General features: G+C 44.7%; 1 long non-coding RNA gene across 1 annotated transcript; it reads left to right on the top strand.

Moving 5' to 3' along the window:
• The first annotated feature begins 10201 nt into the window (after nucleotides 1–10201).
• LOC119271475 lies at nucleotides 10202–12368 on the top strand. The gene is made up of 3 exons (XR_005134544.1): nucleotides 10202–10430; nucleotides 10541–10615; nucleotides 12197–12368. It is a non-coding gene; the product is annotated as an uncharacterized LOC119271475 (long non-coding RNA).
• The last annotated feature ends 15499 nt before the right edge of the window (nucleotides 12369–27867 follow it).

Raw genomic sequence — 27867 nt, 5'->3', positions numbered from 1 at the left:
TCTAGAACTAAATATGATGATTGTCGTCGATGTCACCTTGTACTGCTTGAGGATGCATATTGAGTATATATGAAATTGTTATCTAGTACTCCATTGGTTCCAAATTACTCGTCGTGGTTTGAGTTCAAATTTGAACTAAAACCACGACGAGTAATTTCAAACCGAGGGAGTACTACCTAGTACCTACAATGCTTTATGAAATTGATATCTAGTAGTACCTAGTATCTGGAAATTGCAGTTTATCGAAGCCGGAATGGGGAAATGGTGAAAGATATAACAGTAGCGTTGGACCGGGAAATCGCTACAGCTAAGTAATAGCAGCGTGTTCCTGAAAAGCGCTGTTGCTATAGTCAATAGTGGTAGCGTGGGTACAGGCAGCGCTACTACTAAGAGTTAGTTGTAGCGCCTTATTGGTAGCGCGGGTACCCGCGCTGCTGATAGGCCTAAAACCCGCGCTGCTGCTAGCCTTTTCCCTAGTAGTGCAACGCTTTCCCCTCAATATTTTCCCGCCAACGCATTCCCTCCATATGTTCCCACCACCCGTTTCCCGCCAACCCCTTCCCGCCATATCTTCCTGCCACCCATTTCCCGCCAACCCCTTCCCGCCATATGTTCCCGCCAACCCTTTCCTGCCATACCGCAGTCGTTCTTTCCCGCCATTTTCTCCTCTCTACCTATAAAACCCCCTTCAGACGGAGGTTGATAAGCATTCGAGTGTAGTGTAGGCGAGATGTCCCATTATCCTTTCGATCGTAGTTTTCACCCTGGGATGAGCAGCACTCTTTTGAGGCTAGCTACCGATTTCAGGATGGACAATAGGATAGTTCCATGGGAGGAACTCACTGGTAGTGACACCATAATGAATGAGTTGGCTCACCAATTACGTAGGTCTGGGTGGCCTGAAAGGACCTATGAGGAGGTACGCAAAGAACTTCTTAGGTTGAATGCAAGGTGGAAGAAGGTAGTGGAGCCGAAGAGTGAAACTTTTAGAAGGACTGCAGAAAAGCATCCATTTTTATGGACTGAGGAGAGCGAGGACGAAGATGATATCTTCATGCCGCCGCTTCCGGGTTCTGCATCGTCAAAGGGCAAGAGTTCTGCATCGTCCAAGGGCAAGAGTACTGCATCCTCAAAGGGCAACAGTTCTTCATCGTCCAAGGGTAAGAGTTTTGCATCCTCGAAGGGCAAGATTTCTGCATCGACGGAGGATGACGATGATGACTTCATGTAGTTTTTAGGTTGTATTCCAGTTGTACCGTTTAATTCGGATGTACTTGCATTATTAGTTTGTACTCACTTACTGTAAGGCATTATGTTCTATCTTAATTTCATTTTGTAGTTGTTGCACGATGTTCGATAATTAGTGGAGGGAAAGAAAATGCCACTACTTTATTCTAAAACTATATTTTTTTCCATCACGACAAGGTACAACTGAAAATAAGATACAACATTACAAGGTACAACTGAAAATAAGATACATCGTAGAATTTAAATAAAGCTAGATTTAACTACTGAAATAAAGCTACATTAAACTACAGAAATAAAGATACCAATGATTACGAAATTTAAAATACTACCACAGGAATCTACTGAGTCCAACGTGGATATTTTCCTTTTCCATCGCCAGCTTCTTCTGCTGCCTTGGCCTGACGAGCCCTTTCTTTCTTTCTCTGCCTCTCCGCCTCACGAGCTTCCTTTCGCTGTCGTTCCTGCTCCTCCATGCGACGAGCCTCTTCCCTGTTTTTCTTTCCTAAATCCTGAAAAAACCGGTGTTGCTTCGCATAGTATTCTTTTAACTCTCTCTCTTGCTCTGCTTTCTCCTCAGCTTCCGCCTTCTCGCATCGCTCTTCCGCATAGAAACTATTTCGCGCACGGCGACTTCTTTCACGAATCTCAGTCACTTCCCAAACCGGCATCTCCGTGTTAATCCAACGATAGTACATGCACAGAGGCGGAGGAGACTACAACAAGAAACCAGAATGTTATTAAAGAATCTATAAAAATACCAACAATATCTATTTGTGATGGTTAAAGCATACCGGAGGCTTGTCGTACTCTGAAATAGCTATGGGTGGATCTTCCTCATAATTGACGCACATGAAAAACTTCATGCCCAACCAATCTGAAAAATCCGTAACCTCCTTCACCTTGCAAAGATCGCCACACCAACACTGCAGGACTGCCACCCCCGGAGGCAAACTTGCATTCTTCATTTTCCTCGGCCTAATGCTTTGATCCGAGCAAGGCAAACTCATACCGACTGAAAATATGTGTTACACACTTTGCGCAGTGCCAATTTCGAGGATGGATGGACGAGAGCCTCGGTGTCTCCTTTTATAAGCTCAGACGATAAATGATGGCGAGAAAATTAAGCGGGGATATTTAGAATCCTTGTAGTGTCGGCACAACAGCTTCCCGCAGCATCAGATTCCCAGTGCCATCGCATCCGCTGAGGCAAAAGAAGCAAAGGCAGGACTGATTCCTGGGCGAAAGAACCAAAAGCGTCCATATTCCCGCGCGTCGGAGTCACCGCCGTCAGTGTCGCTGTCGCGCCTCGGAATCAGCGTCGTTTGCGCACTATTGCGCGTGCAGCAGCACAACACATGTCGCCTCACTCAGTGGCGGCCGGGCCCGCTATCTCGTCGCGCGCGCAGCGGGCCATGTCGGCCGAGGAGCGACAGCGGCAGCGGCAGCCGCCTCACCAGGTGGCGGCCGGGCCCACCTAGCGCGGCCCGTTCCGTCATGGCACGGTGCGTTGTACGAAGGCCGTTGTGCCCCGCGCGGCCGCCTCCTACGGTGGCGGCAGGTGACACGTGTCGCCTGCCACGCCTGCCGCCACTAGTGAGGGGGTCTCTTTTGTCAATTTTGTCCGCAGGGGGTCTCTTTTGGCAATTCCAGTGGGCAGAGGGTCTCTTTCGACAAAAAATCAGAAGAGTTGAGCTTTCGCTCTCTGGTTGGTTGACTGAAGATATCTAGAGTTTAACCCTACCGTGGTGTAAGGAAAGCCATGACCTCAATTCTGAACCAAAGAATTCAAGGATAAGCACAAATATGCTATGCTTGCAACTCAGTTTGTATCTTCTCCAACGAATATTGCCCTGGTACTGACAGGTTGTTACTACATATCTTGGTGTGGATTTCACCAGCTGTTCAACTTTTCAATCCAGTATATATTCTGGTCGGTTTTTTTCCTCCTGATTAATTACTTGGCGATTAAAATTAAAAGAAAGGGACAATACTTTAAGACCTACATAAGGATTCTCAAGGTATATGTTTTACATGATCGTATCGAATCACAAGAATACTTATGCCCCTGTTGTCGTCATCGCCAAACTGGGCGCTCCACACGCAGATGCTGCTCGCTTCGGTTATGGATTACCTGAAGCTTCTGAACAATTTTCAGTTATTTATCTCTTATATATTTTCAATTTCAGCACTAATTCATTGCCTAAAGCTTGCAGAGTATTATCTAAGTACTTGCTATTCATTATTGCCTGAAGCTTCTGAACAATTTAGTTATTTCTCTGGTAATGGAAAATTATTATATATTTTCTTGTGCTTTCTTTACTGCAGAGACCACTAAGTATTCACCCGAGCCAATATATGGTGTTATAGATGTACACAGGTTCACTGGACCCATGATAGTCATGGTTGACAGAGATCAAACCTTTTGTGGATAACTAGGGAGGAGAAAAAATTTGTACTGTAGTTTAATTGCCACTGGTCGCACATATACAAGTTCACTTACACTTTCGATACTACTCAAATATCCTCTAGATTTCTATGCAAATTCATGAATGATTTGCTTTCATTTATTGCTATCAGGTTGAATGCGAGGAGCTTGCTTTATTGATAATTTCATGTTTGTGTGTTTACATTGCAATGGAGGAGGCATGTCATATATTCAGGTATGTGTATTGAAAACTATTTTTGTAGTAGGTTTATATGGATGACTACGAGCAATGTTATACAAAATCAAATGGTCTCATGTATCAATTTGGTTGTTATGCATGTATATTGCAGAGTAAGGCAGCCCCTAATTTTAACAATTCATACCCGAGAGCTAATGTGTTAGTTACTGCTGTAGTATTTAAATTCTTTAAATTTAGAGGATGATATCAAGCGGAGGAAGGACAAGACCTTGCAGCTGGAGTATATTGTCAGGCCATGACCCATATACCGTGGCATTAGTTGTCGATAGTGAAGTTTGGTATGCAGCTGGAGATGACATGATTTTTTTTTTTTATTCTATTGAAATCGCCTAGCTGCATTTTACATGTTAACCATGTATGTTTCCGGCTGAATCTGTTAATCGACAAATCATCGATCAAAATTTTGTGGAAAGAAAATGTGAACCGGTATTCCATCTAGATAGGATTGTAGAATGTTATTCAGTTGAGATTGTTGCCGTAGCAAGGCTGGTTAATCTTCATTGATTTAGTTTCAAATTCTTCAGATCATTTAAATTTAGCATATGTGGATGATGATGGTAACTATATATAGCTGCACTGCATATACAGATGGAGATCATAATGCCAAGGTAATGTACATGTGTCATATGATGAAGTAGTGGGTTGGGGCAAAGAGAAGTGACAACATATAAGTATTTGTTTCTCCCGCTGGAATGCATGGGCACATTTGCTAGTCTTACCCTAATAATAAAGCACGGATTGACTCTGTGGGTTCACCGTCACAATACGCTTCTTTCCGTGATTTTACGCTTTCAGTTTGAATTTAAAACATATTCGAGGTGGTACTAAATTTTGTCTTGCCGCGCTCTATTTCCTTGCGTTCGGTCTGTGTCACCAGCTGACGTGATCTCTTCATTGGGCCTTCACCCGGCCCACCAGTGCGTTAAATTAGGCCTTGCTCCAGTCTAATACGACTCGAAGTCCTCACTCCTTCTGTTTTCTTTTCCTTTTTAAGCCCTCCACGACAGCCGGATCCAAAAGAGAGGGGAGGGGCCTGATGCTTCGCAGATTGTCGACTTCGTGCCCGCAGTTGGAGTCCAGTGCTCGGCGGCATCATCGATGGCACACATCTCGATCATCGTCGGACATGACGCGTTCTTCCCGGAGCTCTGTCCTCCGCTAAGGCGAGCGCGGGGTCGGACCTTCTTGTGCTCATGGTGTGCACAAGGACAGGAGAGATCCTGGCGTTGGTGGCCGAAGCTACTAAAGAACGACGAAGGAGGCGGGAGTCGCACTAGAGGTGGAGGCGGACGACGACGGGAACATGACGGGGCTACTTCTCCAATCGAAGTTGGAATCGCCGGGGCGCAGCGACGCTACCCTCGAGTAGAGGCAGAGATGAGCAGGAGGCAGAGCACGCTCCGAACTTGAGACTGATGTTGTGCCCACTAGACGACGACCTTCGACGCGCTCCAGCCCAGGGCAGCAACGACGTCAGGATCATCCAAGGCAGACGCGACTCCTTGAGCGGGTGCCCCTCCTGGCATGGCCCTCCATGGCGCACGGACGGAGGCCTCCGGCCAACAACGATCTCAAGATCGACCATCGGCACCAGGGGCGCTCAGCGCTAACCCACGTTCCATAACGAGTGGTAGAGGAGACGACGAAGCGCGCGAGCACGCCAGTACAACATCGTCCCTAAGCGGCACAACAGCAGTCACTCAACCCAGGAACTGCATGATGCATACAAATCGAGACAATAGTTTAAGCTTGTCGGGTTAGTGTACATGCATGATTTGCCCATTTGAGCGAGAATAGTACTAGGATGGGTGACCTCCTAGGAAGTCCTCGTGAAAGGGTTTCATATCTAAGGGTTGTGATAGGCTTGGCGAGCCAACGTAAAAACTAGCCAGTCTTTTGGGTATGAAACCCATTTGGGCAAGAGTAGTACTAGGATGGGTGACCTCCTGGGAAGTCCTCGTGAAAGGGTTTCATATCTAGCCTACCCCAACTTGTTTGGGATAAAAGGCTTCGTAAGTAAGTAAGTACCATCACACCTCCTGTAAATCCTTATGGTTGTTGTATGTATGTCAGCTGCACCTTCATCATCTCCGTACTGGTGATAGAGCAGGGGTTTTTTATTGGCGATGTTGCTGTTGTTGGTAAAGCCCGCTTAATCTGAGAAAATTGGCAATATAACCATATAAGGCAACGTAAGACTTTTGGCAAAATTCCCATCAAGTCTCTGCTCTGCTGAATTTTTAAGAATTTTGCCATCATGTCTTCTTCTTCACTACTTACCTTTAGCTGATTTGCAATTGCAATTTCCAGGTGGGTATCGGTTGATTCTGACCGGAAGTATCATGCTCGAAGAGATTTAGATGGTGTTGGTGCAAAAGCATACAAGGTAAGAAACCTATTAAAATTGAATGATATTTTAACCTCAAGCCAAGGCCATCCGTATTACACCAATTGTATGAGACCCTACGGCTCGACGTGATAGCATCTTCAACTGTATGTATGTGGATTTAACAACACAACATTTATCTAGAAATGCTAACAAGGGTGATCGAGTGCGAATGTTTTTCTTTAGATATAATGCAATAAAGATAAAATATACCGTTTCAATCTGACTCATAATAAGAAAAACATGAGAAAACATAATATATTTTAGTATGGGTATGTGGATTGCAAATAGGATACTAAGCTTTATCTCGAACATATAAATAATTTTAATTACTGCCAATGTCGATATGGTCGCATTATTTATTGCAATGAAATTGGATCTGCTATTGTAGATTCGACTTGAGTCTCCACATATGTAGTCATGTAATTGATTTGCCTCTCCGTAGGTTTTTTAGGTTTTTGAGTTTCTCCTCCATTGCCACAAAATACATAATTTTTCAGAAAATCAATGTATAGCAACCGTGTATGCTTCAATCCTGTTTATTTATTTATTTTTAGAGTATGTTACTTCTTATGTTTTTATCGTTTGGGTAAATCACAACACCAACATTAACCTATTTTCTTTACGACGGGGAGGAGGACAAGCGGCAACATGGGTGAGGTAGCATGTTGAAATGGAGGACATGTGCCTATGTGTGTGCGCCCGGGGTGGGTGGATGGAGTGTTAAGTCGTGTGATGTTTTCTTTTTGGAAGAGAGTCTTGCGTCATACTTATGCGGTTAGTAGCGTGTGATGTTTTTTCTTGTTGCAACACACATGCATGTTTCGTAAAGTTATTATGTTCTCGTCAATGGCTTGATTTGAAGACCACAGTTTTGTTACCCGTTGCAACGCACGGGCCCTTTTGCTAGTCTTTCCCTAATAATAAAGCACGGATTGACTTCATGGGTTCACCGTCACAATACGCTTCTTCCCGTGAATTTACACTTTCAGTTATTTTTTCCAAAATCCAAGGTGATACTAATCTTTATATGTATATCACCTGGTACAAAATTTCAGGATTGGGCCGCAGCACGCACACACGAAGCTAGCCCAAAAAAATACAAAAATAATTGCCAGCCCCTGGAGCACGCCGTCTTATTTTCCAGACGCGGCGCACAAGATAAGGTGAGCGCTTACGCTGAAAAAACAGGAGCGTTGCCACACTGACCCGGTCTCCTTCCTCTTCTGTTGTGGCCCAAACTGTTCTCTTCTTTTTCATGGGCGCAACTCTTTCTATCAGATGAAGAGGAAGATATTTGGACATCTGGGGGTCGGACCGGACTGCCCTGAACACCTCCTGGATCACCTGCAGCATCTTCTTGCTGGTGCGGCCATCGTCATCGTAGCAGTCCATGGCCATGATGAACAGACAGCAGCGGCGGCGGCACAGGAGCGGGTACTTGTTCATGGTGCCGGCGGGGGGTGGACGGCGGTCCGGGCCGGCCCGGTCCCTGACCGAGCCGTCGTTTGGACTGGCCGCCGGCGGACCGGACCGAGCTGCAGCAGTGAAGCTCGGGCCAGACCGAAGGACCGACCATGGGGGTGGCGGCGACGGACGACTCCCGGCACTAATCAGAGGGGAGAACAGACGGGAAAGGGAGGGTAGCTCATGCAGATCTTGCTGGAGGGGTCGGGGAGGCCGGGGAAGCAGTGACAGCGACGTAATCGACGACGAACGACGGCGGCGGGAGTTTGGGAAGGAGGACGATGGCGATGGCTTCCGGGTGAATCCGTCCGATTAGTTGTGTGGGGAAGGAGATCTCATGGTTGCGGAGCTCCTGGACATGGTAGTTAGTCGCGGGGAAGTTGGTTGCCCCGTCGGCGAGAGGCTGCACGCTAGACGGCGGCGGCGCAGGTGCGTGCGTGCGTGCGTGCATTTTTTTGGAGCGAAACGTCGCCTGCAAATTTAGGAAGTTCGTGTCTCGCTCCGTGGCTGCCCATGCTAGCCGTGCCCAACTGCTGCTGGCCGTGCACGTGGCCGTGGCTGGCCGTGCGCTGCTGTTGCTCTGCCGGCCGTGCGCTACTGCTTCTGTCGGCCGTGCACTGCTGCTGATGGCCGTGGTACTGGTGTCCTACTCCTATCGATGTCCATTGTGTGCACGGGGCCTGCTGCGTCCACCAGGGCACCAGCACCGACGCCGCCGGTTCGAGAGAAGGAACAGTTTCAGAGAAGGAACGGCAGGACATCATGCTCTGCCTCCTGATGCTCTCTACCGGCGACCCAGGCTGAGTTTAGGTCGATGCGCTGGAAAGGATGGAAAGGAGAGCTCGGGGAGTTGCTGGTGGAGACTGGTGGTGATGGTGGACAGTGCTCGCTGCTGGGATGGGAGAGGGAGATGGTGCTGTCTGTTGTGGTCATGCCGGTCCAGTGGTCCACTACCTTCAGCAGCGATGGTGTTGTGGTCATGCCGGATTGCCGGTCCACTAGAAGCCCACTGTTCAATACCTATCAGTGCCATTTGAAATTTGAAGAGATTGATGCTGATGTTTGCGTACTTCTGCTGCTGCTAATATTCTCTCTATGTGTGCTAAACTACAAGAAAGAATACTATAAACAAAGGACCATGCATTCTATGCTCCCTCTCTGTCTTTATCTCTAAATTTATTGGCAGCAGGAATCACTAAATATTGTCCCTTTCAGATGTTTGATGAAATGCTCGACCACATCGTCAATACAAAATTAGGCCTATATATATGATTGGGTATTAATTTTGGATGATTGGGTATCAGGTTCCTATTTTCAGGATTCTGTGCATTAGCAACAAGCGAGATCATGATCGTGATTTTTTATGTCTTGTAAGGACAATATACCCATCTTGCGGGAAATTAAGTCTTTGGGTGATTGAGAGTGGGAAGTTATGCTCTCTATCATTCCATACAAATTTTGTTTCAGACCACCTATTCATGTGGAGTAGCTAATCAACTACATTTTCCTCTTATTTTCATTTAAAATTTGATCTTATTGTATTACATATTGATGCATGCTGAAAGCTCGACGGCGTGGATGATGCAGAAAAGATGAAATATTAATTTAGTCCATGCGTGATTTTGTACTAGCAATACATGTTATGCTTAGATGCTTCTTCATGCTTAATACAGTTCATAGCTGTTGTTCGGTTATTTTGGACTTTTGTTTACTATCTAACTCTTCGGTGTGGCGATCCTTCCAGCACATTCTCTCGACATGGTGAGCTTCCACCCCGCTTTCTCCGCGGTTCTTCCTCCAGACAACGACTGCCAATGAGCCCCACATCCTCACTGGAAGGGAGGTCCCTAAACCCAGATTCCCTTCATGTGCAACCGGAGACGGCTCTCGAATTGAAGAGGTTGGGCAGGGGCCCTGCACTGCAACCTACAGCGTCTCCTCTTCCTGGGCACCAGCATCCACGGCTATAGAAGCATCTTCAGATTTCAGCGGGAAGGCAGCAACACTAGGCTATTGGAAGCTACAAAGACAAGATTGAAGATTTCAGAGATGAGATGCCACCATGAGGTCAGAAAAACGCTGGTCTAATGGCCTTTGTCTAATTTCTACTAAATCATTGAATCGTCTATTTGTATCATACTTAGAAATATAAGGTGAGGATTCTGGGCGGCTCTGTCTGCAAGTGGTTTCATGTGCTTGATGTAGGTATTTTAAATTTCACCTGCCATGCAACCGGTAGTTCAGTTCATAGGAGAGCTTGATGTGCATGTGTATTTTGATGACAGTGCACTCAAGAACTCACATGTTCGTCGATGAATTTACTTGCACAGGTAGTGATAATTTTTCGTAATTATTTTTGTTCTCCTTAAGAGAGTTGGTATACTTCATCTTGCTCATGTTGTTTTCAGGATGCAAAATTTTCGTGTTCACGTTTTTTCAAGATGCAAAAATTATTTCAACGTGTGCCACAATATCTTTCGAATTGACGACTCTGGAAGGTTATAATTCTATTCTCAGACATTTATCTTGGAGCTCAATCAAGATGCCATTTATTGTTGGTGAGAATGCAAGCCCACCATAATGTTTATTTGATCATGATAAGTTTATGACGTGCCAACAATCCCTGCCACTATATAGACATTCTTGTAAGTAGTTCAGATTTCAAAATATTTTACTCGGTCTATCATTAGCATTTTCGTGATATAGTCCACATATAAAGGTTGTTGCACTGAACCTTCTCATATTCTTTTTCCAGCCCAGTTGAGAATATCACTAGACTTCTACTACACAACTTACACGCCTTGATAATGAAATGCGAGGAGTAATGAAGGTGAATTCAGTCATGTGATTTTTTATTTGTTTATCTCATTTATTCTTAATGTTGAGGGTTTCATGCTACCATGATACAAATACAATTCAGTTTTGGGGTCTGTAGATAGCGAATGCTTTAATATATTTTTATTTTTTTGTTCCGGGCCTATGAGTCTTTAGATATTGTATGCTTTAGTATGTTGTTATTAATATTTTTTTCATCTCACACACAAGTGCACAATGAGAAAAGAGACAAGAAAAAGTGTTGCTATAATTCCTTCCTGTTTGCCCCTAAGAATTTCATGATAGGTCCCCTCTATGATATGTTGGATGAGAACTGAAGATCTGGCACTATCTTGCAAATGAATTAAAACAAATTTTGTGTGTAAATATATTTATTTTTAGAAGGAAATTAAAGAACACGTGCGATAAATTTTTCTCCCGTTACAACGCACGGGCACTTTTTGTTAGTCTATCCCTAATAATAAAGCACGGATTGACTCCGCGGGTTCACCGTCACAATACGCTTCTTTCCATGAATTTACGCTTTCAGTTCAAATTTAAAACATATACGTGAGGTCATATTTATTTTTTATGTTCAACCCGCAGTCCCTATGGGAAACAACCTGGAAGAGGAAAAAAAAACACCACGTGGCCGTCCGTCTCGCTCAGCAGTTCGTCTCCAGCACGAACACGAGTGGGGAACTAAAAAGTCAATCCACCGCTGCTTTTCCTCCTCAGCCCTGTCTCTTTCGATCTCTCTCTCACCTGCCATTGCTTTCCACCGTCGACCGATTCCGGACAGCGCCGTGCTCGAGGCGGGCGTTCTCTCGCCGGCGTCATGTGTGCTGGCATTGGCGCCCCTGTCTCTCCCCTGTCTTGGGATTGTAGCGGCCGCAGATCACATCATGGCCTCGCGGCGGCGGCGACAGTGACGACGGTGCACCCATCAGAATCGACTGAAAAAAGGAAATACACGAGCACATCCCCTCCTGATCTCCTATGGCATCGCAAGCTAATCATGTCGCCGCAATGGTCGACCCTACCTCTCGATCTCACCCGTCGACGCCATGGAGCACCAGCGAACCCACCGACGAACTCACCAAAGACAGAGATAGACTCCTGCGTCATGATCTCCAAGGCCAAGATGCAACTCTGCTAGGTTGGATCGGCGGCAAAGGTCAGCCTCCCATATCCATCTCTTACCCCAGCCTCTCCCTCTCTTCTCTCCGATCTTGTGTGTCACGTGGCATTAGGACATGCGACGCCAGTAGAGCACGCGGCGGTGGTGGCTTGCTAGACGAAACGGATTTGGGGCTGCGCCAGAAAAGGGCTCCGCTCTGGTTTGTAGGTGATGAGGTCGACAGGAGAAGTGTTGGCTGGGAGCAGTTAGCGATTTTCGAATGGAGACTGAACTGGAATTTTTGTCTGCGCCGCTTCTTGCAGATAGTCCATGGTTTGTACAAATAACCACATGTAAATCTTAATTTAGAACCTTATATGTGGAGAAACTAGAAATACTACGTATGTGTTTTTCCCTGGCTCCCAGACCCACATCAGACTGTTGCTCTAATGTACAGTTTGAACTTTGTGTTGGCAGATCTTTTTCGCCTTGAAGCACTCTGTGAATTACACCAGAATAGCAGCAACATCAGGCCACTTGAGAGCAGGGGTGTCATTGGAGTCCTCCTCCCTTAAATGTTCAGCTCTCGGACATTGCACCAATAATGCTGGATTATACCGATGTGCAGATTGTAAGTTTCATATATTCAGACTGGGACCTTTCTTCCTCTTATTTTGCCGTCAAAACTGAAAAAGAGTGATGCTAAGGCCCCGTTCAGCAACACTCCGCTCGGCCAAACGCCTCGCCTAGGGCATAAATAGAGGTCTAGGCAGGGCAAGCAAGGAATTGCCTACCCAAGCAAGAAATCATGCATCATATTGCACTAATATGTCAAATGTGTTATATTCCAATGCAGTAGACGGTAATTAACTTACTTATATGCCCTAAAATAATATCAACACCCATATAATAATCATAAATACACTACAAGTAAAACCAATATTACCGCCTAGGCCACGCCTAGGGTGCTTAGGCACCGCCTAGGCACTAGGCGAAGGCCAACCGCCTCGCTTACGCCTATCGCTTTTTCCAACCTTGAGTGTAACCTTATCTTTGACGTTTGTAAAAGTTGGATTAAAAAAGTGTTGCATAATGGCACGTGGAGCAAGTTATATTTATATTTCGCCCGGTGCAACGCACGGGCATTTTGTACTAGTCTATCCCTAATAATAAAGCACGGATTGACTCTGTGGGTTCACCGTCACAATACGCTTCTTCCCATGACTTTACGCTTTCAGTTTGAATATAAAACATATTCAAGGTGATACTAATATTGTCATGCGGCTCCCTGTACGTCAAAAGCATTGCGCAACCTGGGCCTGCAGCCGTTTTAGATCTGGCCCACCCTGTCCTGTGTGTATGTGTTTGATATTTTTTTTAATTTTAATAAAATTGGCGTGCAACCGTTTTAGATCTGGCCCACCCGGTCCTGTCTGTATGTGTTTGATATTTTTTAATTTTAAAAAAATTGGTCGCAACTGGGATTTGAGCCCTGGACTACTGGATGTGTGCAAACGCATCAGGCCACTGAGGCTGGGCTCGTGAGTGTTGTTAGCTAGGCGTCTCGCTGTTTAAGAATAGAATGCGATGTGTGCGTACTTGGGCCGAGACAATGGGCACGGGCGTGCTGGGCCGGCCGACTGCCCATTGCGAGCAGGCTGGAGGCTGTTTTTACATAATTTTTTACCAGTTTGTATACGTTCTTAGGTTGTCAAATATCAAGGAGCTGCTTCGGAAATTATGCAAAGAATATGGCATGAATAAGATTTGTGCTTAACGAAACAAATGACGGGAAGAGCAATAGCTATTATGCATAATTATAAGCCGGCATGAGAAATAAAGAAGGAAGGAGTTAGACGATAATTACAGATTTTTTTTGAAGGAGGTGCGGGAATCAATGGCAGGCGTGTAGTGCCCTCCTTTATATCTTATGAATAAAAATGATGTGGCATCTTTTTCATGCATGATCCTCACTAAATTTAGGCCATTCTTTCTTTCGTTGCAATATATAGTGTGTCATGTTTTCCTTGCACTTATAATCTTTACTAAATTTGCGCCAAATTTATAATGAACATTATGTTTGTGCCGCTAAATTTATGTCAATTTCGTGGCATATATACTGTTTTTTATATTTATATAAATGGAGGTATAATCTTATTGGTGCTCTCATTTCGTATGTCCATGGCATTTCTTCATATTGAGCTAGGCTATTCTACCGATCGTCTGTCCTGGGCCACTTGGCCTCTGCCCCATTGGTTCGCGTAACGTTGCACCAATAGAAAATACAGTGCCCTCCCAGCCTATCCGTGTGACCCGGCCCAACAAATCAAACCCACCATCCCATTTAGGAGATGAGGCAAAAAATAGTTGACCATGACTGGAATCAAACTCGCAACATCCACAGTTTTTTATGTTGATCGTGTTACCCCGCAAAAAACAGTGTTGATTATTTTAAAGCACATATCGTCGTCGGCTCCCATCACTTTAAGTTCCATAAGAACATCCAAATCTATGCGTATGACGGAGAAATGGATGATCATTAGCCTGAGTATTTCTGATTTTTAAGTGTAGCATGTGAGCAATTTTATTTGATTTCAATTAATAATGTTGGATGTACACTATTTATAATCATTACATGTATTATGTTATGTTATCAATAACTTGATTTCAAGGCCACAATTCACGGTTCTATTATCCGTTGCAACGCACGGGCCTTTTGCTAGTCTTCCCTAATAATAAAGCACGGATTGACTCCGTGGGTTCACTGTCACAATACGCTTCTTTCCGTGAATTTACGCTTTCAGTTCAAATTTAAAACATATACGTGAGGACAGACCCAGTGCATAGAAGCTCCCACACAAGGTGGGGTCTGGGGAAGGATTATAGGAACCTAGTCTTACCCCTGCAAAGTGCAATGCAGAGAGGCTGGTTCGAACCCAGGACCTCTTGGCACAAGTGGGAAGGACTTCACCACTGCGCCAGGCCTGCCCTCTAAAACATATACGTGAGGTCATATTTATTTTTTATGTTCAACCCGTAGTCCCTAAGGGAAACAACCTGGAAGAGGAAAAAAACACCACGTGGCCGTCCGTCTCGCTCAGCAGTTCGTCTCCAGCACGAACACGAGTGGGGACTAAAAAGTCAATCCACCACTGCTTTTCCTCCTCAGCCCTGTCTCTTTCGATCTCTCTCTCACCTGCCATTGCTTTCCACCGTCTATCGATTCCGGACAGCGCCGTGCTCGAGGCGGGCGTGCTCTCGCCGGCGTCATGTGTGCTGGCATTGGCGCCCCTGTCTCTCCCCTGTCTTGGGATTGTGGCGGCCGCGGATCGCATCATGGCCTCGCGGCGGCGGCGACAGTGACGACGGTGCACCCATCTGAATCGACTGAAAAAAGGAAATACACGAGCACATCCCCTCCTGATCTCCTACGGCATCGCAAGCTAATCATGTCGCTGCCATGGTCGACCCTACCTCTCGATCTCGCCCGTCGACGCCATGGAGCACCAGCGAACCCACCGACGAACTCACCAAAGACAGAGATAGACTCCTGCGTCATGATCTCCAGGGCCAAGATGCAACTCTGCTAGGTTGGATCGGCGGCAAAGGTCAGCCTCCCATATCCATCTCTTACCCCAGCCTCTCCCTCTCTTCTCTCCGATCTTGTGTGTCACGTGGCATTAGGACATGCGACGCCAGTAGAGCACGCGGCGGTGGTGGCTTGCTAGACGAAACGGATTTGGGGGTGCGCCAGAAAAGGGCTCCGCTCTGGTTTGTAGGTGATGAGGTCGACAGGAGAAGTGTTGGCTGGGAGCAGTTAGCGATTTTCGAATGGAAACTGAACTGGAATTTTTGTCTGCGCCGCTTCTTGCAGATAGTCCATGGTTTGTACAAATAACCACATGTAAATCTTAATTTAGAACTTTATATGTGGAGAAACTAGAAATACTACGTATATGTTTTTCCCTGGCTCCCAGACCCACATCAGACTGTTACTCTAATGTACAGTTTGAACTTTGTGTTGGCAGATCTTTTTCACCTTGAAGCACTCTGTGAATTACACCAGAATAGCAGCAACATCAGGCCACTTGAGAGCAGGGGTGTCATTGGAGTCCTCCTCCCTTAAATGTTCAGCTCTCGGACATTGCACCAATAATGCTGGATTATACCGATGTGCAGATTGTAAGTTTCATATATTCAGACTGGGACCTTTCTTCCTCTTATTTTGCCATCAAAACTGAAAAAGAGTGATGCTAAGGCCCCGTTCGGCAACACTCCGCTCAGCCAGGACGGAGCGGAACGCCAGGTTAGCAACTCCCTATATTATAACTACATGCACTTGCTTGAGATCTGATCTAGAACTGAATTCTGCCCTGCTTTGCTGTAGTCATATGCTCTGTGTCCACTTATGAGTTTCAGATACAAATTAGGACCAAAATTGGAGTAGGTTCAGTCGCGCAAATGTTGTATCACTTTGTCATGGGTATTGTGATGCTGAATTGCTTGTTGGATTGTTCAAACTAAAGTTGTCCAGTCAGTTTGCTACAATGTTCATTTCTGCACTTCAGAAGTTCTGTAGAATTTGGGCCTGAGCACTTTCGAATTTGTCTGTGGTTTGAGATTAATCTTTCAGAGATGTTAGAGTGGGTTCAAGGAAGGATCTTCCCATCAGTGTGCAGAGGATCTTCTAATTTCTGCAGCTAATCTTGATTCATGGACATTGTGTTTGCTCTGTGGCGAAGTATGTTTCAGTTTTTTTTTCTGAAAAATTGACGCTACTTCTGATTGCTCAAAATTTAACTTTTGCTGATATGCACCGGAGGCATTAAACCAACTACTTTCTCTGTTATTTTTATGTATTTTGCATTATGTTTCAGCTAATCAGCGATACTGTTGGAAATATGAGCAATTTACCAAATGATTTTATTAACAGAAATACTAGATAAAGCATGACTAATATAGAAGAGATAAAACAAGTCATGCGTTCTGACAGAGAGAAGGTAAATAGCTTCTGCATATATGAACCGTAGCCTATCATATCTAAAGCAGACAGTATAGCAAGTAGCATATATGAAGTAGAACCTAACATGTGTAGGACAAGGACTAGAACAAGGAACTGCAGCAGAACCTTTAACAGGAAAGACAAGAACACGTACGGGACAGCAGCAGCAGAAGCGCTGGACTTGGGGTCTGTGTCCTCGCCTGCCATGTCGTCGAGGAGGTCGCGGACGTCGGGGAAGAAGTCGTCGTCGGGGAAGTAGTCGTCGGCGACCGGATCGTTCGTGATGAAGCAGCCAGTAGTCGTGCTGAGCGCTCCCCAAAAACCTTATCACCCTTCTCCCGTACAGAACTCAAAAGGTGCGGTGCACGCCGCAAGCCGGGATGGGGAAGATCGTAGCAGCAGCGCAGTGCTCAGGAACTTTGTGGCGAGAGGAAGGAGATCTTCTGGTGTGTCTCTCTGGAGAGGAGCGACCTCTCTTATATAGGCACAGGAGAAGGACGCGAAGAGGCTGCGACGGGAGGTGAAGCAACGAAGGGAGACAAAGCGAACAGGCAGCGGCCGAAGAGGCGCGCCGTTCGAATTTAGTGTCCACTACAGAAAATGTTTCAACTCCCACGTGACCTTTCGTATACCCGTCATGCGTGGCAAAAATTTAGACATCAGCTCGGCTCATTCCCGCAACCCGCGACGCGTCGTGACGAGGCGTGGCGTGGCGAGGCGGGCGGCGGAGGAGGAGCGCGCGTGGATGTCCCTCTTGTTCTCATGCTCATACATGTGGGGAAAGAACCTCCCTTATAAAGAGGTCCAACTCCCTCTAAACTAGCAATGTGGGACTAAACATTTGTTCCACCTCTTGCCTTGCACAAATGGGCTGCGTGGGCCTCTAGGATTTATTGGGAATTTCTGAAACTGCTATTGGGCTAAGCCCAAAATAGACAAAATTCCAGCAATCCCCCACCAGATCCCAGAGGCACACAAATATTTGCCTTTGGTTCCAAAACACTGTTTTATATACCGGTACTGCAGTGGAGACTGTTAAGTTGAACTTCCACCTAGAACTCTATGCTACACTAGTAAGCAACTTGAATAGTGGACTGGGCCTTAAACTGTAAGTTTTCTGCGAATCTAGCTTCACATAAAGCCTTGACCAATACGTGGCTACCATGGGTCTTCCCCGCGGGTGGAGCTTATGCGTCATACTCCGTGACCTTTCATGAGTTTACTAGAGAGAAACCTACTCTCATAGATTGCGACATTTGACAATCAGACTCATATAGGTGTGTTCTTCAAAAGATGTTCTGCAGGATAACATCTCTGCTTAAATAAGCCACTTAGAACACATTAAGATATACATCAACCTGCCATGCAGATAAGGAGAGTATTGCATCTTCATGGAGTGGTATTGTGAATAATAAGGATACTCTCCTCTCAGTTGACCAACAGCTTGTCTTCCACATCTAATTCACGGGATCTCCGATCACAAAGAATAGGTTACCACTGTGAACAACTCATATTGCGGGTCTCATACCCATCTCCCTCGATGCATTATCTATCACATTACGTGATAGACCCTTAGTAAAAGGATCTGCCAGATTTTTAGACGTTTGGATATAATCCAATGCAATAACTCCGGAGTTTTTCATTTTTCTGACAGACTTTAACCTTCTCTAAACGTGTCTTGATGACTTCATGTTATCCTTTGAGCTGCTCACTTTCGTGATCACAGTTTGATTGTCGCAGTTCATAAGGATACCCGGTACAAGTTTCTCAACAACCGGTAAGTCATTCAAGAGCCGACGAAGCCAATCTGCTTCAACCGTAGCTATATCTAGTGTTGTGAGTTCTGCTTCCATTGTTGACCTCGTTAAGATGGTCTGCTTGCAAGACTTTCAAGAAACAGCGCCACCTCCATGAGTGAATACATAACCGCCCGTGGCCTTTATCTCATCAGCATCTGAGATCCAGTTTGAGTCACTATACCCTTCAAGCACCTTTGGATGCCCGATGTAGTGAATTCCATAATTTGCAGTGCCTTTCAAATAACGCAAAACTCTTTCTAGAGCTTTCCAATGCACATCTCCTGGTTTTGAAACAAACCGACTTAGTTTGCTAACAGCAAAAGAGATGTCAGGTCCTGTAGCACTGGCTAAGTACATAAGCGAGCCAATAATCTGAGAATACTTCAATTTGTCTCTAGCAATTCTTCGATTCTTTCGAAGCAACACACTAGCATCATATGGTGTTGGAGAGGGCTTGCAGTCACTATAGCCAAAGCGACTCAAGATATTTTCCACATAGTGAGATTGAAGCAAAGTAATCCCACCATCATCGTCTCTCAACAACTTGATGTTCAGAATGACATCAGCCACTCCTAAATCCTTCATCTCAAAACAACGAGATAGGAAATCCTTGACCTGCTTAATGACTTTCAGATTTGTTCCGAAAATCAGTATGTCATCAACATACAAGCACAGGATAACTTCCTCGCCCCCACCATGGTGATAGTACACACATTTGTCAGCTTCGTTCACAACAAAGCCTGCAGCTGTTAGAGTTCTTTCAAACTTCTCATGCCACTGTTTGGGTGCTTGCTTAAGTCCGTACAAAGACTTCTGCAATTTGCACACTTTCCCTTCCTGACCATCTAGTACAAACCCATCTGGTTGTTCCATATAAATTTCCTCGTCCAACTCTCCATTTAGGAAAGCGGTCTTAACATCCATTTGATGAACGACAAGACCATGCGAGGCAGCTAGTGAAAGTAGAACTCGAATAGTGGTCAGTCGAGCCACAGGTGAGTAAGTATCAAAGAAGTCTTCACCTTCCTTTTGGGTATAACCCTTAGCCACGAGCCGAGCCTTGTACTTTTCAATAGTACCATCAGGCCTAAGCTTCTTCTTGAATACCCATTTGCATCCTATAGGTTTGCACCCATAAGGACGATCAGTTATCTCCCAAGTTTCATTTGCCAAGATGGAATCCATCTCGCTACGAACCGCTTCCTTCCAGTAGTCAGCATCTTCAGATGCATAGGCCTCTGAAATAGAACTGGGAGTATCATCTATGAGATACACAAGAAAATCATCGCCAAAGGACTTTGCAGTCCTCTGTCTCTTGCTCCTGGTAGGAACTTCATTGTTCTCCTCCACAGGACTTTCGAAGTGTTTCATCGAAATGGTAGGTTCGGTAATTGTAACTGGTTCCTGATTCGATGAACTAGGCATCTCCTGATTAGATGAGGTAGCCATATCCTTTATGGGAAAGATATCTTCAAAGAAAGTCGCATCATTTGACTCCATGATCGTACCGACATGCATGTCAGGTACCTCAGATTTTACAACCAAGAATCTATAGCCAATGCTATGAAAAGCATATCCCAGGAAAACACAATCCAGTCTTTGGTCCAAGCTTCCGCTTCTTTGGAATTGGAACATTGACTTTCGCCAAACAACCCCATGTTCGCAGATAAGAGAGTTTTAACCTTTTCTTCTCCCATTCCTCGAATGGAGTTATCTCTTTGTTCTTTGTGGGGACTCGGTTCAGGACATGGCATGCTGTCAATATTGCCTCCCCCCACCATGCCTTGGAGAGACCGATGTATCTAACATGGCGTTAACCAAATCAGTTCGAGTACGGTTCTTTCTTTCGCCACCCCATTTGACTGAGGTGAGTAGGGAGGAGTCCTCTCATGGATTATACCATGTTCCGCACAAAAAGCATCAAACTCATTGGAAAAATACTCTCCACCACGGTCGGACCTAAGCCTCTTGATTTTTCGATCAAGTTGGTTTTCCACTTCAGCTTTGTAGATCTTGAAAAAGTTCAAAGCCTCATCCTTAGATTTCAGAAGATACACACGGCAGTATCTAGTGGAGTCATCAATTAACGTCATGAAATATTTCTTTCCACCTTTTGTCAACACACCATTCATTTCACATAGATCTGAATGTATGAGCTCTGGTGGTGCAAGATTTCTTATTTCCGCAGTCGTGTGAGACTTACGAGGTTGCTTAGCTTGCACACACACTTGACACTTAGATCCCTTGACGGTGGTGAAACTAGGGATTAAGTTCAACTTTGCTAGTCGCGACATGCAACCAAAGTTAACATGACAAAGACGTGAATGCCACACATTGGATTCACTATTGTTGCAAATATGATTAACAACTTTATTGCAAACGTCTGATAAGGATAAACGAAACAAGCCTCCTGACTCATAGCCTTTACCAACAAAGGTTCCATACTTGGATATTACAAATTTATTCGACTCAAAGACAAGCTTGTAGCCATCTCTACACAAAAGAGATCCGCTGACAAGATTTTTATTGACGGAGGGGACATAATGCACGTTCTTCAGCCGCACGATCTTCCCCGAAGTAAACTTCAGATCGACCGTGCCAACACCACGAACAGAAGCACTTGAACCGTTGGCCATCAGCTCGGTTGAAGTCCCTGCGGTCTGATAAGACGAAAACATGGAAATATCACCACATACATGCACATTAGCACCCGTGTCAATCAACCAGTCAGGAGAATGACATACTGAAATAATAGTGGGAAATATACCATACCCAGCATCCTTCATGTCAGTGTCTCTAATGACAACATAAGCGGTCTTGCCGCCTTTCCCAGGATTACGCTTGTCATAGCGATTAGGGCAACTAGGAGCCCAATGATCAGGATCCCCACACACATGACAAGCACCTTTCTTCTTGCCATTCTTCTTCTTAAAGTTCGTGTGTTGCACAGCCTTGTTCTTCCCATCAAACTTTGCTTTACCGTCAAACTTGCCCTTGTTCTTGAACTTGTGGGGCTGGAAGTTCTGCTTCTGTACCACATTGGCACTAGATCCTCCCTCAATACCTCGAGCACGTGTGTCCTTTGCTCTCGCCTTTTCTTCCACATCAAGAGTGCCAATGAGATCCGGGACGGAAAACTCTTGCCTCTTATGCTTCAGCAAGGTAGCAAAGTTCCTCCATGAAGGAGGAAGCTTAGTGATGATACCTCCGGCAACAAACTTGTCCGGTAGCATATAACTGAAGTGCTCAAGTTCTCTAGCAAATGACTGTATCTCATGAGCTTGCTCAACCACGGAGCGCTCTTCAGTCATCCTGTAATCATAGAATTGCTCCATGATGTACAGCTCAGTGCCAGCATCCGAGACCCCAAACATGGCCTCGAGTGCATCCCACATATCTTTTCCATTATCAATTGACGCATAAGCATCAACTATGTCCTCACCAAGAACACTCAAGAGAGCAGCCTTAAACAGAGTATTCATTTTCTGAAAAGCTTGTGCCTGTTGAACATCAAGCTCTCCTTCAGGTTTGCCGAGAGTGGCGTCATAGCAACTCATGGTTTGAAACCATAAGACTGCTCTCACGCGCCACCTCTTATAGTGGATACCCTCAAACATAGGAGGTCTCATGGAAGCAGCGAAACCACTTGGGGTAAATTGCCTATAATAAGGTTTTTGGATTGTTGGAAATATGAGCAATTTACCAAATGATTTTATTAACAGAAAAACTAGATAAAGCATGACTAATATAGAAGAGATAAAACAAGTCATGCGTTCTAACAGAGAGAAGGTAAATAGCTTCTGCATGTATGAACCGTAGCCTATCATATCTAAAGCAGACAGTATAGCAAGTAGCATATATGAAGTAGAACCTAACATGTGTAGGACAATGACTAGAACAAGGAACTGCAGCAGAACCTTTAACAGGAAAGACAAGAACACGTACGGGACAGCAGCAGCAGAAGCGCTGGACTTGGGGTCGGTGTCCTCGCTTGCCATGTCGTCGAGGAGGTTGTGGACGTCGGGGAAGAAGTCATCGGCGACCGGATCGTCCGTGATGAAGCAGCTAATAGTCGCGCTGAGCGCTCCCCGAAAACCTTATAGTCGCGCTGCGACGGGAGGTGAAGCGAACAGGCAGCGGCCGAAGAGGCGCGCCGTTCGAATTCAGTGTCCACTACAGAAAACGTTTCAACTCCCACGTGACCTTTCGTATACCTGTCGTGCGTGGCAAAAATTTAGACATCGGCTCATTCCCGCAACCCGCGGCGCGCCGTGGCGTGGCGAGGCGGGCGGAGGAGGAGGAGCGCGCGTGGATGTCCCTCTTGTTCTCATGCTCATACATGTGGGGAAAGAACCTCCCTTATAAAGAGGTCCAACTCCCTCTAAACTAGCAATGTGGGACTAAACATTTGTTCCACCTCTTGCCTTGCACAAATGGGCTGCGTGGGCCTCTAGGATTTATTGGGAATTTCTGAAACTGCTATTGGGCTAGGCCCAAAATAGACAAAATTCCAGCAGATACAATCCCCTGTTTCAGCTTACTTTTTCTGAAAAATTTGTAATCCTGGAGAACATACTGGAAGCTGATGTTGTAGCATTCCAGTGTTGCATTGCATATATTTGCATACGAGTTACTGCCATGTCATGTTAATGTCAATAGCCATTGGTAGGCAAGCTGCTTCTTATAGTGACTAATTGTGGCTCTGCCAGGTTTCTCTGCAGTGGCGGTGTGCAGTGAGAAGTATGATGGGCCAAACAGATAGTTCTTGTTCACAGTGGTTCAAATTAAACGTTTTAATTATAGATTTTTGTCCCCCTTGTTTTAGTCGATGTTAAGAAGAGCTTCTTTTGTGTTAAAAATGTATAGAACCTGATATAATTCCATAACTAAGCTTGATGCTTAACCCAGATAAGATTTGTGTATCTGTTTAGGGATTTGTTATAACCAAATGAAGAAAAGGATTCGGTTATTCTAAAAATATGTCCAGCAATATATAGGTTATTGGGAAGGCTCTTTGCAAGCATAAAGTGAATCTCTAATAGTCGACTTCTTAATATAGGTTGGCAAGTACACTTGTTTATATTTCTGAAAATATATTACCATTGTAGATTCTGATGAAAAATATATTCTCCGCCAGCCATGGATTCAGGTATGTTAATATGGGCAAAGGAAAGTCAAGATATTTATCTCAGGGAAATATTATGAAATCAGTGAAGCTGTATAGTATGTACTGGACTGATTGTGACACTGCTCATATTGTTACCACATCAACTTGATTCATCTCCTTTATCTAACAATCACAAGATAAGTCAACAGAATATACCACATCAACCCTGTTCCATGAAGCAAAATTAGTTCATTAAGGATCTCTAAATTTAAGAGGGGACAGTCTCGCGTGATTCAGTACATTTGTTTGTTCGTAGCTGATTGTCTTGTGCATTCACACTAGTGAAAGGAAGATGGATGAAGAAGGGGAAATTAGTAGCAGCATCACCATTGATTGCCCTCCTCGTAGAATTATATGTTGGTGTGAGCTCAGTTTGATTTGGCCTGGTTTTGATGTCTCTGCTGTGTGTGTGCGTGCAGGTGCTAAAGTCGTCCGATCCAACTCACGTGGAGGCCAAGGAGGTTCGGCTCTCGGACATTGCACCAATAACGTTGGATGATACCGGCGTGCGTACTGTAAGTTTCATATATTCAGATTGGGGCCTTTCTTCCTGTTATTTTGCTGTCAAAGCTGAAAAAGAGTGATGCTAATTTGCTAAAGGTCGATGTGGTCATGATACATATCATGGTTCTCTGACCTTGGATCAATTTACTCTGCATTGGCATGATATATTGCTAGGAAAGAGACACTGGGCTCCATATTATCAGTATCATATATGCTAGACTAGAGGTGGTGGTCACTGGTGAGGTGAAGTGGCAATTTATGCAGTAACATCCCAACTGTAAACTGACTATGATGTACTACCTCTGTTTCAACAGATTTCAGCAATAGTGCTTCTAACACTTGGAGGGTTTACCTTTTATTTTTGTTGTGACTGCAGAAAATAGATGAAATCACTGAACTGAACATTGCAGAGGATTTTGATAACCGAACTTCAAAAAAAGCTTCTATTTCTTAAAGATCAACCAAAAAACAAATTACACACCTATGTATTCTCAGTTTTATCAATCTCAGTATCCAAACCACAAAAGTGCACACGTTTGTTACAAAATAGGAATAAGAAACGTACTTAACAATACATGTTTTTGTTACAAAAATAGCAATCAGAATCCTAATTTGGTATATACAAGAGTCCGAGACAAAGACACGGCTTCCCCTTGCTTTATTTAGCAAGATTCTGAATTCTAATTAGCTACAGACACCGTGCTGCTACAAATGCAAGCACACGGCTTCCGCTGGCTTGGCTAGCTTTGTAAGTTGGCTTTGCACTACAAGTCACCTTTCTATGCTGTCTTACAATCTCGCCGTACAGACCGTGCTCCACCTGAGGTACGTCCGATCTCATGCCAAGCAAAATACGGTTCTGTCATTTTGAAAAAGGCATGAAACTTTCCTTTGTGTCTGCAACCATAGGTTCCATCATCATTACCTTGCCTGTATATGGACAGCTTGCACTCTTTAGGACTGGTAGATGTGAAATTATTAGATCTTTGCATCAAATACAGGAACAGCACAATGTAAGATTTGCAGGTTTATCGAGAGGAATGCAAAGCAAAAAACACATGTATGGTTTATTTGGCATCACCAGCTTTTTTGTTTTCAGTGCACATCTTAGCCTATGTAAAATTGTAAACTGCAAGTTGAATAAAGTGTGCTCTCTTTTTCTAGAATACTTTCTTTAATAAATGTAGAACATAAAAGCCTGATCTTAATAAGCCAGAGCTCAAGTTATTCTTTCAAGATAGATTCAGATCAAACCTTTTCAAAGTAAAGATCCTCAGCCAAAGACTTAAGTCACATGATAAGCTTTAGCAGAAAAACTTGATTGACTAGAATCAACGAAATTTCGATGCCACCAACTGCAACAAGTGGCAGCAGGAAGTAGCTATGAGCAGTATTTATAGGGTACTACTAGCAACCGCCAAGCAATTTGTCACAAAAACATGTCAGGCAGCTAGGCATGCGAGTGACATGTGTGTTGGTAACATTGGATGTTTGTGTGTAAATGTAAATCACGAAAAATGGTTCTTGGTATCTAGAGAAGAAATATACACACACGCACACGAGAGAGTAATTCATATAGTGGATATAAAATACGGAGTACCTATTAATGTTGTACGTGAGTTGACTCGACATACTACAGGATCTTCTGATTTGTTCTCTGAAGGTGGCCTCGGAGTATAGCGTTGCATATTACTGAAGCAATTGTGATGCTCTGTTTTGTTAGGATTAAGATGCTTGAACATGCAAGCAGTACACTATATATCGAGTAATAGAGATCTTTCTCATGCTGACTACATGCTACAATTTGGGCCATACACATTTGTTTATTTAACTAATCAAAAAGTGTCAAAGGCTAGCTACCAAATCAAATCTGAATCTGCTAACTATACTACTACTGCTGCCACAACTAACCAAGGTTGGAGCATAAAAAAGAAGGGGTTGCCAAGTTGAACGCGAAGGACAAGCTTCCAGACGGCGGCTGCTCTTCCACCAACCGCCATAGTTGGAGCCTGCGGGAGGAGGGATGCGAGGGAACAGGGAGGAAGCAAGGAGCCGCCCAAGGTCCCGTTCATACGACGGCGCAGGCAGAAGACATGATGGTGCGGCCACCGGAAGCGCTATTCTTCCTACCCTTGTCCTCCGAGAACGACGAGGACAAGGGATGCGGCGGCGGCACTGTCCAGCAGTGGGGAAGGAGAATGGGAAACGGGAAGAAAGGTTGAGTTCGTGTGTGTGTGTTGTGTGTGTGTGTGAATAAAAGTATTTCAATGGGCCAAGCCCAAAAACAGTGCAAAATAAATTACAAATGAAACATAATATTCCAAAAAAGGTTTGTCACCATAAAAATGATTCCATCCTAAAAAACATTATCAAAATAAAAAATATTCATGTTTTTCTGTACAACAATAAATAAAATTGATTGAAAGACTATTCCATACACAACTATTGTTTCATCGGAGAGGTGAAATAGGTCATGTCAAACATTGTTAGTCCGAGGTGAAATAGGTCATGTCAAACATTGTTAGGGTACGTTCAAATTTCATGGTCCAAAAAGAAATACTCAGTGTAACCTCTGTTGGAAAAGGTAGTGCCTAGGAGGCGCTTAGGCACGTTTAGGCGCTAGGCAATGGCCAAACGCCTCGCCTAGGGCATAAATGGAGGTCTAGGCAGGGCAAGCAAGGAATTGCCTACCCAAGCAAGAAATCATGCATCATATTGCACTGATATGTCAAAGGTGTTATATTCCAATGCAGTAGACGGTAATTAACTTATTTATATGCCCTAAAATAATATCAACACCCATATAATAATCACAAATACACTACAAGTAAAACCAATATTACCGCCTAGGCCACGCCTAGGGTGCTTAGGCACCGCCTAGGCACTAGGCGAAGGCCAACTGCCTCGCTTATGCCTACCGCTTTTTCCAACCTTGAGTGTAACCTTATCTTTAACGTTTGTAAAAGTTGGATTAAAAAAGTGTTGCATAATGGCACGTGGAGCAAGTTATATTTAATATTTCACCCGGTGCAACGCACGGGCATTTTGTACTAGTCTATCCCTAATAATAATAATAATAATAATAATAATAATATAATATAATATATAATATATAATTAATAATAGTAAAGCACGGAAGGACTCCGTGGGTTCACCGTCATAATACGCTTTTTTTTCATGTCATAATGCGCTTTTACAATTTATACGGACAAAATCATAATATAAACGAGGTGGTACTAAAGCGTTAATAATAAAAAAAGGCCAGCCTAAATCCCGACACATCCTCCCCCACCTACGGCATGGTCTTCCTGCCCCGATCCCAGCCCACTAGCCGCTCCGAGCCAATCGCCCCATCCCGCGCCTCCTCGTTGTTGTGCCGCCGGCGATGTGCGGCGCTCCCGGCCACGCGCCACTAGCCTCCTCCCGGTCACGCGCCCCGGCTACTCCTCCCTACTCCACTCCCAGTGAGTCGCGCCGCCCCCAACCACGTTGGGACTAGGACACGTCTCCTCCCAGCTCCGGCCCATTGACCAGCGCAGCTCCTCCTCCATGTGGCCTGCTAGTGAGAGCTCTGGCTGCTCCTTTGATTCGTTGTTCTGCCCATCCATTATAGATTTGTTTTTGCATCAAATTGTAGAACATCTGTTTGATACAATGTCCACAAGAATATTCATGT

Source organism: Triticum dicoccoides, chromosome 3A, assembly GCF_002162155.2.
Source record: "Triticum dicoccoides isolate Atlit2015 ecotype Zavitan chromosome 3A, WEW_v2.0, whole genome shotgun sequence".
NCBI lineage: Eukaryota > Viridiplantae > Streptophyta > Magnoliopsida > Poales > Poaceae > Triticum > Triticum dicoccoides.
This window is presented reverse-complemented; position numbering and strand designations above follow the sequence as displayed.